General features: G+C 34.9%; 1 protein-coding gene and 1 long non-coding RNA gene across 4 annotated transcripts in view; one reads left to right on the top strand and one right to left on the bottom strand.

Annotated features, from left to right (window-relative positions):
* Positions 1-444: 444 nt before the first annotated feature.
* The window catches only part of LOC141571674 (uncharacterized), a 41,361-nt gene continuing 28,323 nt past the window's right edge, over positions 445-13,482 (bottom strand). Inside the window, exons 2-3 of the long non-coding RNA XR_012496647.1 lie at positions 3,651-3,735; positions 445-2,531 (exon numbers count right to left, since the gene is read on the bottom strand). This is a non-coding gene — a long non-coding RNA (uncharacterized LOC141571674). The remainder of the gene's footprint in view (positions 2,532-3,650; positions 3,736-13,482) is intronic.
* The window catches only part of FILIP1 (filamin A interacting protein 1), a 231,487-nt gene continuing 226,564 nt past the window's right edge, over positions 8,560-13,482 (top strand). For 2 of the 3 annotated variants that reach the window (XM_074333213.1, XM_074333211.1), the window contains exon 1: positions 8,560-8,680. The gene's annotated coding sequence lies outside the window, so the exon portion shown is untranslated. The remainder of the gene's footprint in view (positions 8,681-13,482) is intronic. The other variant, XM_074333214.1, reaches the window with a different exon arrangement.

Below are 13,482 nucleotides of genomic sequence, written 5' to 3'. Positions count from 1 at the left end.
GCTCGTGCTCTAACCAACTGAGCCATCCAGCTGCCCCTCTAGCAGCTCAGTGGCAGCTCGTTGTGTTCAATCTAGTTGTGGAAGGTGCAGCTCACTGGCCCATGTGGGAATTGAACTGGCAAACTTGTGGTTCAGAGCTCGCACTCTAACCAACTGAGCCATCCAGCCACCCCCTAGATTTTTATTTATTTCAGTTGTCAGTCTGTAGTAATGTTTGTAATAATTTGTGTACATTACCTTTTTTTCTTGTAGCTAACACCAAGCAAAACCATCATGAATTCTCAGATTCAAAATTACGCTTGTGCCTCTATTTTAAAAAAACTCTTATGTGCAATCCTACCAATGTTTAGAGTAAACTCTCCAAGAATGCTTATCTTTAACATTTTTTTAATGTCACCATCACAACTATTGACTAAAAACACAGTTGATACTAAAATGATGAGATTGATTTTACTTTAATTTTTTATTAAATTTATTGGAGTGACAATGGTTAGTAAAATTATATAGGTTTCAAGTGTACATTTCTAGAATACACCATCTACATATCACATTGTGTGCTCACCACCCAGAATCAGTTCTTCTATCACCATATATTTGACCCTATTTACCCTCTTCTACCACCCCCCTCACTTCTAACCCTCTGGTAAACACTAAACAGTTGTCTGTGTCTGTGAGTTTTTGTTTGTTTGTTTGTCTTGTTCCTTTGTTGCTTCCATTACATTTTATTTGAAAAATCCAGCTTTTATTCTAAAAGGAGAGCAAAAACAATAGACACATGACTGACTGACATCAAATAGCTACAATTTGGAATTAACTAAATTGTAAGTTCCGTAACAGAAAATATTTTTAAAGATTTCTTTATGTTTTCCACAGTACAGTATCCTGAACATAGAAGATATTTAATAGATGTTCATCTGACTTAATGAACCAAAAATTCTAGCATTGAAACACCAGAAAAATCTAAATACACACTTTATTTTTAGGTGATCATGCTGTTAATAAAGATGGCATTGTAATGCTTGATACGCAGCTACTGAGATCAAGTTTCCTCTACCATTCAGCATGACCGAAACTCAATAAGTACTCTTATATTTTTCATATATTTCTAACATTTTTGTTGTTATTTTAACCTTTAGTTACCCAAATTAAATTCTATCCAAAAAATTATTTTAAGTGCTGTGGGGTGTGTCCATGAAACAAACGCAGAAGAATTCTAAATCATGATGCATGCCATACTGACTTCAAGTACTAACCAGGTTTCTTGCCTACCTTCTTGTATGTACATTTGTATTTATATGTTATATTGCTATCTATTGTAATTCAATCTTCACCTTAAAAAAAATTCAGCCATACTTCTTATTCAGTGTGTGTTACCCAAGTGTTTTAAATACTCAAAAATGTTGGAATCCCTTGTGAAACTTTCTTGTATCCATACCAGAGTATTAGTATTTGGTATTTTGAAAAACAATTCCATTTAGATGGTTTGAAGTTAGAGTCTTTTATGGGTGAGTCCATGCACTAATGTGTCTTGTGATAGGATGGTTCAGAATACACATGTACATTATAAAACAACACCATGTACTCTTCAGACTCATGGCTGTTGGGATTATTATTACTAATTCTGATGTGATTTTTTCATTACTAATGTGATTAACGTGATCAAACAAAGTCAGAAGAATTAATGTGATTATTCTCCCAAGTATTCATGGCTGATTAAATGAATAGATGATCAGCCTTCAGTGTATGAAGAATGTGATTTGGTTGGCAGACACCAGCATTACTGCACCCCACATGAAATTTTTTCAAAGAAATAATCTTGCTGTTTGCTAACATGTTAATGGGATTTTTAATTTATTAGTATTGACTAATATTCCACAGCAGTACTGTGAATTTAAATTGATATTCAGTAGTTTCTTAATGATCATAAAAATCATCAGAGGTTCTTTTCCTTTTGTTATACTTTGTTTTAATATATCTGTAGCAATGTTTCGCCCACAGGGACCAGCTCTAAATTCTGGTAAATTACCACAGGCCAGGATGTGGTCTCTCTCCTCCAAAGTTCTGGAACTTTAATAATCACAGCTCTCAAAATAACTGGTTTACTTTAGCCAAGCATGTAATAGGCGTGTGTGTGTGTGTGTGTGTGTGTGTGTGTGTGTGTGTGTGTATGTGTGTGTGTATGTGTGTGTGTTTTCTGGAAGGTCAATTTATTAATTTTTAAAAGATCAATATTTCCATCAGTTAGATTACTTGTGTCTGTCATCTAGCACCCATTTGCTGGTACTGAAGTAACCCAGAAACCAAATAATATTGTTAGGTAAACAAGCAGAGTAAAGGGAGTTTGTTGGTTTGGTGGTTGAAGAGATTTTTCATCCATGCTGTGGTAGATCCAGGAAAAGCAGACTTTCTTCACTATCAAACACACCTTTCCAGCCACTGTACTCTCCTTATCTTCCATGTATAAAATGTAGAGGTGGAAAAGTTTTCTTTCTTTCCTTCTAAGTTCTTTGACGGGCTTAAAAATTAAATTGCTGTAAGACAGATGAACAAGAGAAAAACAAACAATTTTGTATGTATGGGAGCCCCATAAAGATATTAAGACTCAAAAGGCAGCCAGGTAATTAAGCTTATAAAACATCCTGAGCTAAGGAAAGGGGTTAGGGTCTGGGGACACAAAGGGGAGGAAGGGCATTCATAAGAAAGCAAGAGGAGATGTTTGGAAAACGAAAGTGGCCCTCTTATGCGGATAAATTTCTTAGGTAAAAAGATATCTCTGGTAACAGCTCTGCTCCTGGTATAGGCCCCTTTTCCAATATATATTTAGGCAGTTGAAGAGGAGACAAAGAACTTTTCCTGAAGCTACTCTGTTTTGATTGCCTTTAGCTCAAAAACATTCCCCATGCCAGAGACATATTCTGGGGTGGCAAAATCTCCTTTTCAAGTGTTTTTCTTTCTTTTGTATAAATTCTAAATAAAAATCCAATCTTGCTTTATAAATTCCATTTTTTATTTTCAATGTGCATACTTAAAAAACACTCCTTTACTAATTCATTTTAACGTATGTTTGCAATAATGAAGCAAAAGGAGGCCTACGTGGTTCAACAAGGGAGTGGTGTTACATTTAAAGCACACTTGCAAAAGAAATTCCAATCTTTATTTATGTTTCTCTCAGACATTTAAGGGGGGCAATTATTTAGCTCATGGAGACTCTTTATTAAAATCCCCTGTCCACTCCTATCTCCAGTACTCCGAAATTCCCAGGAACCTCTCACTCCCTACCCTAAAAGAATATTCTCAGTCTCTTGATTGCCACCCTCCTTCCAGCTTCTAGAGCCAAACCCTGTGTTCCCAGAACCATGTAGTCCTCTGAGTTCTTTTGAGTCCTTTTTATTCTACGGGAAGAAAGAAGAAAAGTGGGCATTACCTGAAAGCTTTGTGGAAGCCATTGAGGGGAAGGAAAAGCAATAAGCTGTTTATCCCCTATGTCAATAATTTTAATCTTGTCACAAATACAAGAGAATAAGAAAGCCACCATTATTTATGGGGATTATGGAAACCACCTTGATCTTAGAATATGTAATGTCATGATTATTTGTGTTCAAAGAAGTGTACCTGCCTGACCTGAGTAGTTGGTCATTTTCCTCACTTACCAGTTAGGGGTCTCTCCTCACCAGTAGTCCTCTGACCACTATCTCTTAATTTTGATTGTTGAGGGTCTTTGAGTGCTTCAGTAGCCTGAGGAGAGAACATTGCATGAATTATTTCACCACCATTCACATACCATCATAGTCATTGTATCCTTTGCACACAAAGCTGTGAATGATCATTACACCCTATTTATATTTTTAGTTAATATTGTTTAAACATTATTTTCTAATTTTTCAAAATCCTTATTATTATTATTTTTTCATTAATGAAAACTTGAAAATAAGAAAGCAGAAAAAAAACACATTTATATTTCAACACTCAAAGGCAGACAGTGAGCTGCCCTCTTGCTCTCTCTCTTTTTCCTTCCTCATTTTCTCTCAGTCTTCCTTCCTTCCTTTCTTTCTTTCTTTTTTGTTTTTTAAGGAGGGTGCAGCTCGCAGTGGCCCATACAGGGATCGAACTGGCAGCCTTGGTGTTATCAGCACCATGCTCTAACCAACTGAGCTAACTGCCCTTCCCCTTCCTTAACATGACCTTATAGAACCCATAGTTGGAATCATTTTATAAATACAATTCTGTTATATTTAACTGAACTTATAACCTAAGCATTTTCTACTTCATATTTCTCTATTTCTTTTAAATTATATACTACATTTTATTTAGTACCTTTCCTTCAATTAGACATTTAGTATGAATATTATTTCCAGGATTTTGCTTTCATACCATCAAATGCCAGTTCCCCCAAAACATCATCAACATAACCTGGTGACAAGGCAAAGCTGAATTTACTGCTTGCCTCAGTAAAGGAGACCACTGTCTTGAAAAAATCTTAGTAGCATCTCAGAAGGATGAAGGCTAAGGTGGGATATTTATTAAAGCTTTGGGGGGGGGGAGTCTGATTTAAGGTGTGTCTTACAATAAGAGAGCTTGACTAATACAAGATAAGATATCATAATTGTTTAGGATTGGTTGGAGAACAGGCAGGGTAAAGGTTTTGAAGCTAAGGTTTTGGAGACTGGAAGAGAAAACTGTTGTTTGGTGTTATCTATGGAAAAGTTAACAAATACATGGTGATGGAAGGAGAACTGACTCTGGGTGGTGAACACACAATGGGATTTATAGATGATGTAATATAGAATTGTACACCTGAAATCTATGTAACTTTACTAACAATTGTCACCCCAATAAACTTTAATTTAAAAAGAAAAGAAAGAAAAAAAAATGTTGAGCAGTCTGATGTTTCTTTAAATGTACTTGTAGTATGTGTCCAAAATGAATTTTTGGGGAGGAAAATTTTCCTCTACCCTGCAAAGGTTCTTTGCTGGTCTAATATTAAAATTGACAAGAGAAAATCAAATTTGGTTTTATATGCATGGGAATCCCACATACATGAGAGGTTTGAAGACAGAAAGATAAAATGAGGTATATGGTCGTATGACATCTTGAACCAAGCAATGGGATGGGGGTCTGGACTTCACAGGAGGCAGGGTAATTCATAGGACAATATGAAGAGCAGATGTTCAGTAGTTAGATGTTTGCCCTGCCGTACAGTTAAGTCATAAAAATTTACTTCTGTGATAACCCTTATTATGGGCAAGGCCTACAATTTAAGTGTTTTCAGGGAGAGGCAAAAGTTTCTCTTGAGCCTGTGGGGTCTTGATTATCTTTAGCTTAAAATAATCTTCATGCCATCTTGGGGAGGCTTGTTCTGGAACCCTTCAGAGCAATAATGACATTTCCAATTTTATCTTCCCAGAATTTCTAGAATAGTAAAGTCATGTTAAGGAAGACAGTGATAATAAAGTCATGTTAGTGAAGATAGCTGCATAGTAAAATGATGTGGGTGTAGATATTTTTGTTTCTCAATACATAATAAGGCAATGAATGTCTTTATAAATATATCTTCTTTGCATTTGAGTGTTTCCCCCCCTCTGAATAGATTCCCAGAAAGGAATTTACTAAGTTATGTGGGTTCAATAAATATTTTTACAGTTATTGAAACTTATTGCCAAATTATTTCTTAACAGGATTATACTGTGCCATTGTATTCTCCCACCAGAATTTGGTATCTTTAAAAGAAAAAATACATTTAGGCTACTAATTATACATACTGACATCTTTTATACTACTATGCTTACATTGTTTTAAGAATCGGACTCAAAATAGGTAATCATAGTCAAGCAAATTCTATTGGAAAAAGGTACATTATTATTATATTATTATCACTTAGGGTATTATCAATAGGGTACTTGGGGAAGCTGAACAGGGCTCAGATTATATGGGCAACTTGTCTCTTTTTTCTACCACCCCTCATCTTTCAATCATCAAAAGTGATATTTTTTGGAGATTGCTTAATAATGAGGAAAATTCACAAATTATTACAAAAAAAAGGACAAAAAATTGTGTGTTTATTATGATCTGTGTAAGAATTTTGTTTGAGCAAAAAAATAGTCAAAGGAAATATTTTTTGGTGGTGATGTTTTAGATGATTTCTTTCTTAAACTTTATGTTTATTCTAAATTTAAAGATTACTTACAAAATTTGATTTTTTTTTTTTTTAACGTATAATGACTATAGTACACATGTATTACCTGTGGGGATCTGGTTGCCAGGAATTTAACACTCTTTCTTACTTGATCTCCACACCAGATGAGTTTTTTTCTTTTTCTTTCCTGTCAATTTCACCTTAATATATTTGTGCTTGTGAGACATACTTGCATACGTTGCCCATTTGTTAATCAACTAAGAAACATACCCAATTTAAATAGTTGTAAAATTTTATTTATTTACATTTAGTTATTTTTTACTTTTTTATCATGAAGTTTTTTCCAGCTTTATTAAGATAAAATTGACATAAGGTGGGTATTAGACTTGTCAGGGGTATCACCTCGTAAGTTACATAAATGTCTAACCACTTTGCTAAATACCCTAAACTAATATAATATTGAACATCAAGTGTAATTGAAAAAGTTTTTAAATACATTTTTAAAAGAAAAAAGGTAAAATTGACATACTGCATTGTGTAAATTTAAGGCATACTTATTAGTGATGAGTTGGTACACGTATACAATGTTACAAAATGATTATACAATAGTTTTAGAATTTTAAATGCAAATGAGCTTTTTTCTTGTAGATTTAAATAGATCTATTTTCCTCTCAGTCAAGGAATAAAGACTGATAACCTTTTACATCCTACAAAAATGCAGTCACTTCATTTCAAATCTGACCCATAGTATAAAATTATATTGTGTGACAGTGGTAGCCAAATATTTAAAAGAACAAAATTTGAATTATTCAGGAACATATTCGATGGGAAGTTAATATTTCAGCTTCTCTAGTGTCTAAGATAAGATTATTTTAGCAGAAAACAACAAACTCCCTAAGGCAAGATTTAGTAAGAAAGGCAAATTGATTATAAAGATATAGGGGTACCTCTAAAAACTCAAGGGCAGGGTGCAGTTTAGGCCATTGTTTGATCTTGAACCAAGTGTTGGAAAACCATTAGGAGTCCAGGCAGCTTGTTCCTCAAAAGATGTTTCAGTTTCTTTAGAGACACCTTTTTCATCTCTTCTACTCTCTGTATTTCTATTTTGTTTTTCTCTGTAGAGAGACTTTTCCTATTTCTCTGTGCACTGACTGCCTTACCACACAACACGTTACATCCTTGGCTCAACTGGCCATCTCAGACTTCTGAATGTATGAAAAATTTCAAATCCAAATTTCTAGAGGAAAAGATTTGATGGGCCCATCCTGAGACAGGTGTCCAACCCCCGTCAATCACGCATGGCCTGTGAGTAGGGTCACAGATTACTAACATAGTTGCTAAAGATCTCTATCTGAGGAAGGAGCAGTTTTTAGAGAAGGAATTGATCTCTTTGTTTTGTGTGCCTTGCCTAAATATGTCTGTCATAGCACCTGTTAACACTGTTTCATTTGTTTTTTTTTCTTTTGTTTCCTGTCTTCACTCCTACTTCATTAGGATAAGGACAGCTTGCTTAATGTCCCTATCACCTAGCAGACATGACATTGGGCAATAACAAGAGTAAACAATTATGTGGCACTTATTGTATGCCAAGTATTAACATTTTCTCTTTCTTTTATTGACTTACTTAATTCTCACAGCAACCCTACATGGGGAGCAATGCTAACGTTCATTTAAAAAAACTGAGTAGAGGGAAGATGGTATTGGCAGTGAGTCAGACAGTGACAACAATGACAACATGAATGTTTTAGTCTACCAAATACCCCGTCACGATATAAGCGATAGTATTTTTTAGTCAAGGAACTTATACCTTTTTTTACCACTTGATGTCAGAATTGTACTATTTGAATATATTAGTGCATTTGGAAAATCTTTGGGGGTTTATTTGTGAGTTTTAAGCTTTTCTCTGTTTTAAGCATTTCTTAGAACATAACTGTTCTTTGTGGAGTCACTGAGGAGAGATTTGTCTTCCTGTGCTATTTTTAGATTAAACTGCATTTGCTGCCAGAGTGTAAGGGAGGGTTACCGCCATGAGAAGTACACAAAGAATTTATGAGAGAATTCCTGGAGGCTCAAACAACATTTTCTCATCTTTGCAGGAGATGGGAGTAAGTCAGTCTCTCAGATTAATCCTCTGTACAGGAACTAGTTGAATACTTTTCCTTCCAAATGGAATCCAAGAAAATTTACCTTTCCAGGCTTATGACAGATTGATCTCTGATTGATGGATCAGAGAAGCAGGATAAATACTGGATGAAAGGATCAAGCGTTTCAAATATGAAAACAGTGCTAAATGATGATCAGAAGTAATTCATTGATTCGTTTACCAAATATTTGTTAATCTGTTATAATGTGTGAGGCCCTGGTTTGGGAAGATTTCCCTGATATCAGCTTATTTCTCTTTCCAGCCCACCCTGGGCTTCTATCAGTGCCAGCATTCCTCACACATCCTGGGTTTGACAAACATATGGAGAAAATATCTCTTGTGGAGAGACTCAATCCGAACATACTGCAGGAGAAAGAATCATCTTGGTTCCCACAAAACTCAAGGTATTCTTTCTTTTCTTTTTAAACTTGCAGTAAAATATGCATAACATAAAATTTGCCATTTTAACCATCAAGGTATTCTTAAGAATTTGCCTATTAGGATCAAGGATTTTGCTGTGAAATATTAATGAAAGTGGAGTTATAAGAATATGATTATTTAATCATATTTTGCTTCATGTATCCAAAAACAAATATGAAGAATTAAGAAGTAGATAAAGAAAAGAGACTGTTAAAAGAAAAGGAAGATTTTGATGATTACTTGAAAAGTGGAAGTATTGGCTCTAGGTTATTTTGTCTTTTAACTATTACTTTATTGACTAGGAAATATAATCTCAAGTTTCAAAGTTAAAAAACATAAGGGGTATATTGTATATGTATTGGAAAGCTTTTCATCACTGATCACTAGTCACCCTGCTCCCTTGTCAGAAACAACCAATAATGTTAGTATTTTAAAAATCTTTCCAGAGATATTTTATTCATATATATACACTAAAATCTATATATTTTCTGTCCCCACATACTTTTTACACTTATGGGACATCTGCTCCTTACTTTTTAAAAATCACTTAATGATAGTTGAGATCTATCTATATCCTTAAAAAATAAAGTTTTTCTTTTATTCTTTCTTCTATCTTAATAGTATTTCATGGATTATCAGTTAGAATTGTGAAATATTTTGAAATGAGGGGGAACAAAGAAATAAAAAAATTACTGGCTGTCTTTTCAATGGAATATTAAGCATTCCTTAGTAAACCCTTCCAGGTCATATAATTCTATAGGTGTCTGTACCTTTCATTGTCTTTAGCAAAGATATGTTGAATACTATAAGTTGGAGAAAACTGAAACTAATAAAAATGAATTTTGTCTGGTGGGGAGGCAGCTGATTTCCCTCTCCTTTCCACCCCCAAAGAGACCCATTTTTATATCTATTAACAAATTTATTTTAGCATTTTTGATTTATATATATATAATCAAAGGTCTTTAGAGTCTTCTTTGAACAATTTGTAATTCTTACTGGTTCCCTCATTAATCAATGAGTTAAGTCTTTGGTATATGTTAATTTTATATTTGTGTATAATTTTACCTTTTGAAAAATAATCTTTAACATTTTTGGAAACCATTCACTGAGATGCCCAATTACAGAATTACAGAGCCAGGTAAACTGCATTGCTAAAAAAGTGTACCTCATGGGTTACTTAAACCCAGGTACAGCTTTTCTTGGATCCTAGAATAATCCCAAGTGAGAGTAGGACTTTAATTTCTCTATTTCTCTAGTCTTTTCTTCTCTGCTAATTTTGTGCTTTGTTTTTGTCTGGGGTTCCTTTTTTGGAGTGATGAAAGTGTTCTGGCACTAGTGGTGATGGTCGCACAACTTTGTGAATGACCAAAGCTGCTTAATTGTATACTTTGAAAAGGTGAATTTTATGGTATGTGAATTGTATCTTAAAGAAAGTGTTTAAAAATGCAATAAAAACTTCACTGAGTCTCCTAAATTTTCATGGCAAAATAATATTTGCATGTGTTCAATAAAGAATCTGTTCTCTTCTTTACCAGAATATAATTAGACAAATTGATTACACAATTAAGACCCTAGCATCATATTTGAGAATGATGTTTATTTAATCAAGTATGATAAGCCACTTTAAGAAAAAGAAATTGACTTTGCCTATGGAAGAAATACCTACAAAACCTTCCAAGAAAACATGACTGGGTGCCTCGTTTTTAGGATCCTGGCCTCAAGGTGGTAAGGAAGGTTACTTAGGCCAGGAAACTAAGAGAATTTTAGGGACCTCAAGAAAGAAATTTAGGGGGTGGTCGGATGGCTCAGTTGGTTAGAGCGAAGATTCTGAACAGCGGGATTGCCGGTTCAATTCCCACATGGGATGGGGGGCTGCGCCTCCTGCAACTAAAGATTGAAAACGGCAACTGGACTTGGAGCTGAGCTGCGCCCTCCACAACTAGACTGAAGGACAACGACTTGGAGCTGATGGCCCTGGAGAAACATGCTGTTCCTCAATATTCCCCCATCGAAAAAAGATTAAAAAAAGAAAAGAAAGAAATTTACCCAAATTTGTAGATATTGCTGATACAATATAGTGAAGAGAATTTTCTGGGCGTTGTATCATAACCTCAAAGTAGCATAAGAGAGGCTTTTAGAAATTCAGTTCAAGATTCCTTATGAAAAAAACTTCCAGACAGAGGTTAGTATGGTGGCCTTAGTACTTGTTCAATACCGAATTACTGGCAGCTTTGCAAAGCAATCTGAAGGAGGCTTATGTGGTTAATTAACACTTGCTTCATATATGTAAATAATTAGGCCAAACCTACTGAGACTAGTCCTTTTTAATGTGAGCAGAAATAATTTTTGAGATTATTATGATCACAAGGGGGGACAAGGGAGATGGTTACAGAAAATATTTGAAATGGGCAAAAAAAAGAAAAAAAATTACTAGGTTTATTTCCAGTGAACACTAGGTGTTGTCTAGTGTACTTTTCCAAGTTATCTTTTTCTACAGGGTATTTTTTTACCTATCATTTTCTTTAACTGAGCTATTTTACAACTGTACAGTTGTAGAAACAGTATAGTAATCCCCCCTTATCCACGGGGGATACTTTCAAACACCTCCAGTAGATGCCTGAAACTGCGGACACTACCAAACCCTATACATACTATGTTTTTTCCTATGATAAAGTTTAATTTATAAATTAATCACTATAAGAGATTAACAACAATGACTAATACTGAAATAGAACAATTATAACAATATACTGTAATAAAAGTTATGTGAATGTGGTCTCTCTCTCAAAATATTTTACTGTACTGTATTCACCCTTCTTGAGATGATGTAGGATGACACAGTGCTTATGTGGTGAGATATAGTGAGGTGAGAGACGTGGGTATTTTCAGACTTTAGTTGACATGGGTAACTGAAACTGCAGAAAGCAAAACCACTGATAAAGGGGGACTACTGTAATTCAAATGAGTTTTGTCTGGTGGAGGCCAGTTGTGCATCTATTAATAAATTCATTTCAACATTCCTTTTTTTTTTTTTTAAACTTTTTATTTATTTAAGTGTGTTTTTCCAGGACCCATCATCTCCAGGTCAAGTAGCTGTTTCAATCCAATTTTGGAGGGCGCAGCTCACAGTGGCCCATGTGGGGATCAAACCAGCAACCTTGTTGTTAAGAGCACCGCGCTCTAACCAACTGAGCTAACCAACTGCCCCTCACTTTAACATTCTTGATTGCTTATATATGTGTCTGCCTTTTGGCTTTTTCGTTGAACTGATTGTAACATCTTAATCATTCTCTCATTAATAATACGTTAAATAAAGTATTTGACACATATTTATTGTATATTTGTATAAGAATCATGCTTTTATCTTTGTCACAATATACTGGGACAATTAATCTGAAAACGTTTCTCTTAAGTAATAGCTTCTTTTGGAAAACCTCATTTGGGAATTGTGTGCTCCGTGCTGGTAGAAGTTCACCCCAAGGAATGACTTTAGTGGGAATTATCTGACAATGCTGCCGGACTGAAATGTCATCTGTGCCTGTGACAATACACACCAAGACCTGGGAGCAAGGCAACTTTTGAGACATAAGATATAACAAGGCTGATATTAATTAGGACTGAGGTGCAGTTTGGTACAGTTTGCTGTTAAGGTAGCAGATAGAATATTTTCACTGGGAACTTCTTTGGGACCTTGAATTGACCTGGTAACTGCCAGGACAGACACATCGTTCTAGTCAATCTTACGTACATACATTTGATGGATCCAGAAAATGTGTATAAGATGCAAGAAAATGTGTGGCAAGATATTGTTTATATTATTCTGGTTAAAGAGGGAGATTAGCACTTTCAAGCAGGAATGCTTCCTTACGCTGGGATTTTAACTAAACAAAAGCAGTATGAATTATTTGTTTGGGGGGTTGGGTAGGGAATAGGGGAAATTCTTGAAAGGATTGAAGTTAGCTACCAGTTAAGAAAACATTACAAATTCCTGTACTGGTCATTCTCTGGATCCTATACAACATCAAGTCTAAGGTTCAAAACGGAAGGGAAGAAAATGTTGGACTCTTTTGAGACTTTTGGTTGAATATATTAATTAAACGGTAGTAAAATCAAGGTAAACTGAGCAGAGCCTGCCTTCTCAAAGCTGATTCTTTCTACCAGAGAAAAGAGAAGGACAAGAACTTTGGGAACCAGCATGTAGTATACAAGTAGCCGAAGGGAGGTCAAATCTGAAAAGAGATTGATATTATTTGTGGAAATGATCCTCAGAAAAGAGTTGATGGATTTGTATTACTTTTGAAAAAAAATAAATAAAGGAAGAAAAGTAAAGAGGAACTGAATCTCTATCCAAGTTTTGTCACTTTTTAGCACCCTAGCCAGAGAGCGCACAAAACTCTTGGGAATATCTCCAGAGCAGATGGGAAGGCTTGATCTGTCCCCAGATAGGAGAAGGTTGAGGGACTGGAGGTTTGTAATAGACATCTATTGTTTTGTGCTACTCAGACGCATTCACCATCTGGTAACCATGTCCTAGTTTTTCTCAGAGAAACCACTTCTAGTCCATATAGTTTATTAATTTGGATTCCCCTTAAGCAGAGTCTGAGATTAGAAGTGAGGTGTTAGTGGTCTATTTGGGAAGTAATTTTAAGAAGCAGGAGAGGTGATTTTCAAGAAGTACTCCTTGTAGTGCAGTTCTTTTAGTTTTCTATTGCAGAAAATGTCTTTATTTTGCTTTAATACTTGAAACACATTTTCACTGGATATAGAATGCTGAATTTACAGTTTG

This window comes from Rhinolophus sinicus, linkage group LG05, assembly GCF_036562045.2.
Source record: "Rhinolophus sinicus isolate RSC01 linkage group LG05, ASM3656204v1, whole genome shotgun sequence".
Lineage (NCBI taxonomy): Eukaryota > Metazoa > Chordata > Mammalia > Chiroptera > Rhinolophidae > Rhinolophus > Rhinolophus sinicus.
This window is presented reverse-complemented; position numbering and strand designations above follow the sequence as displayed.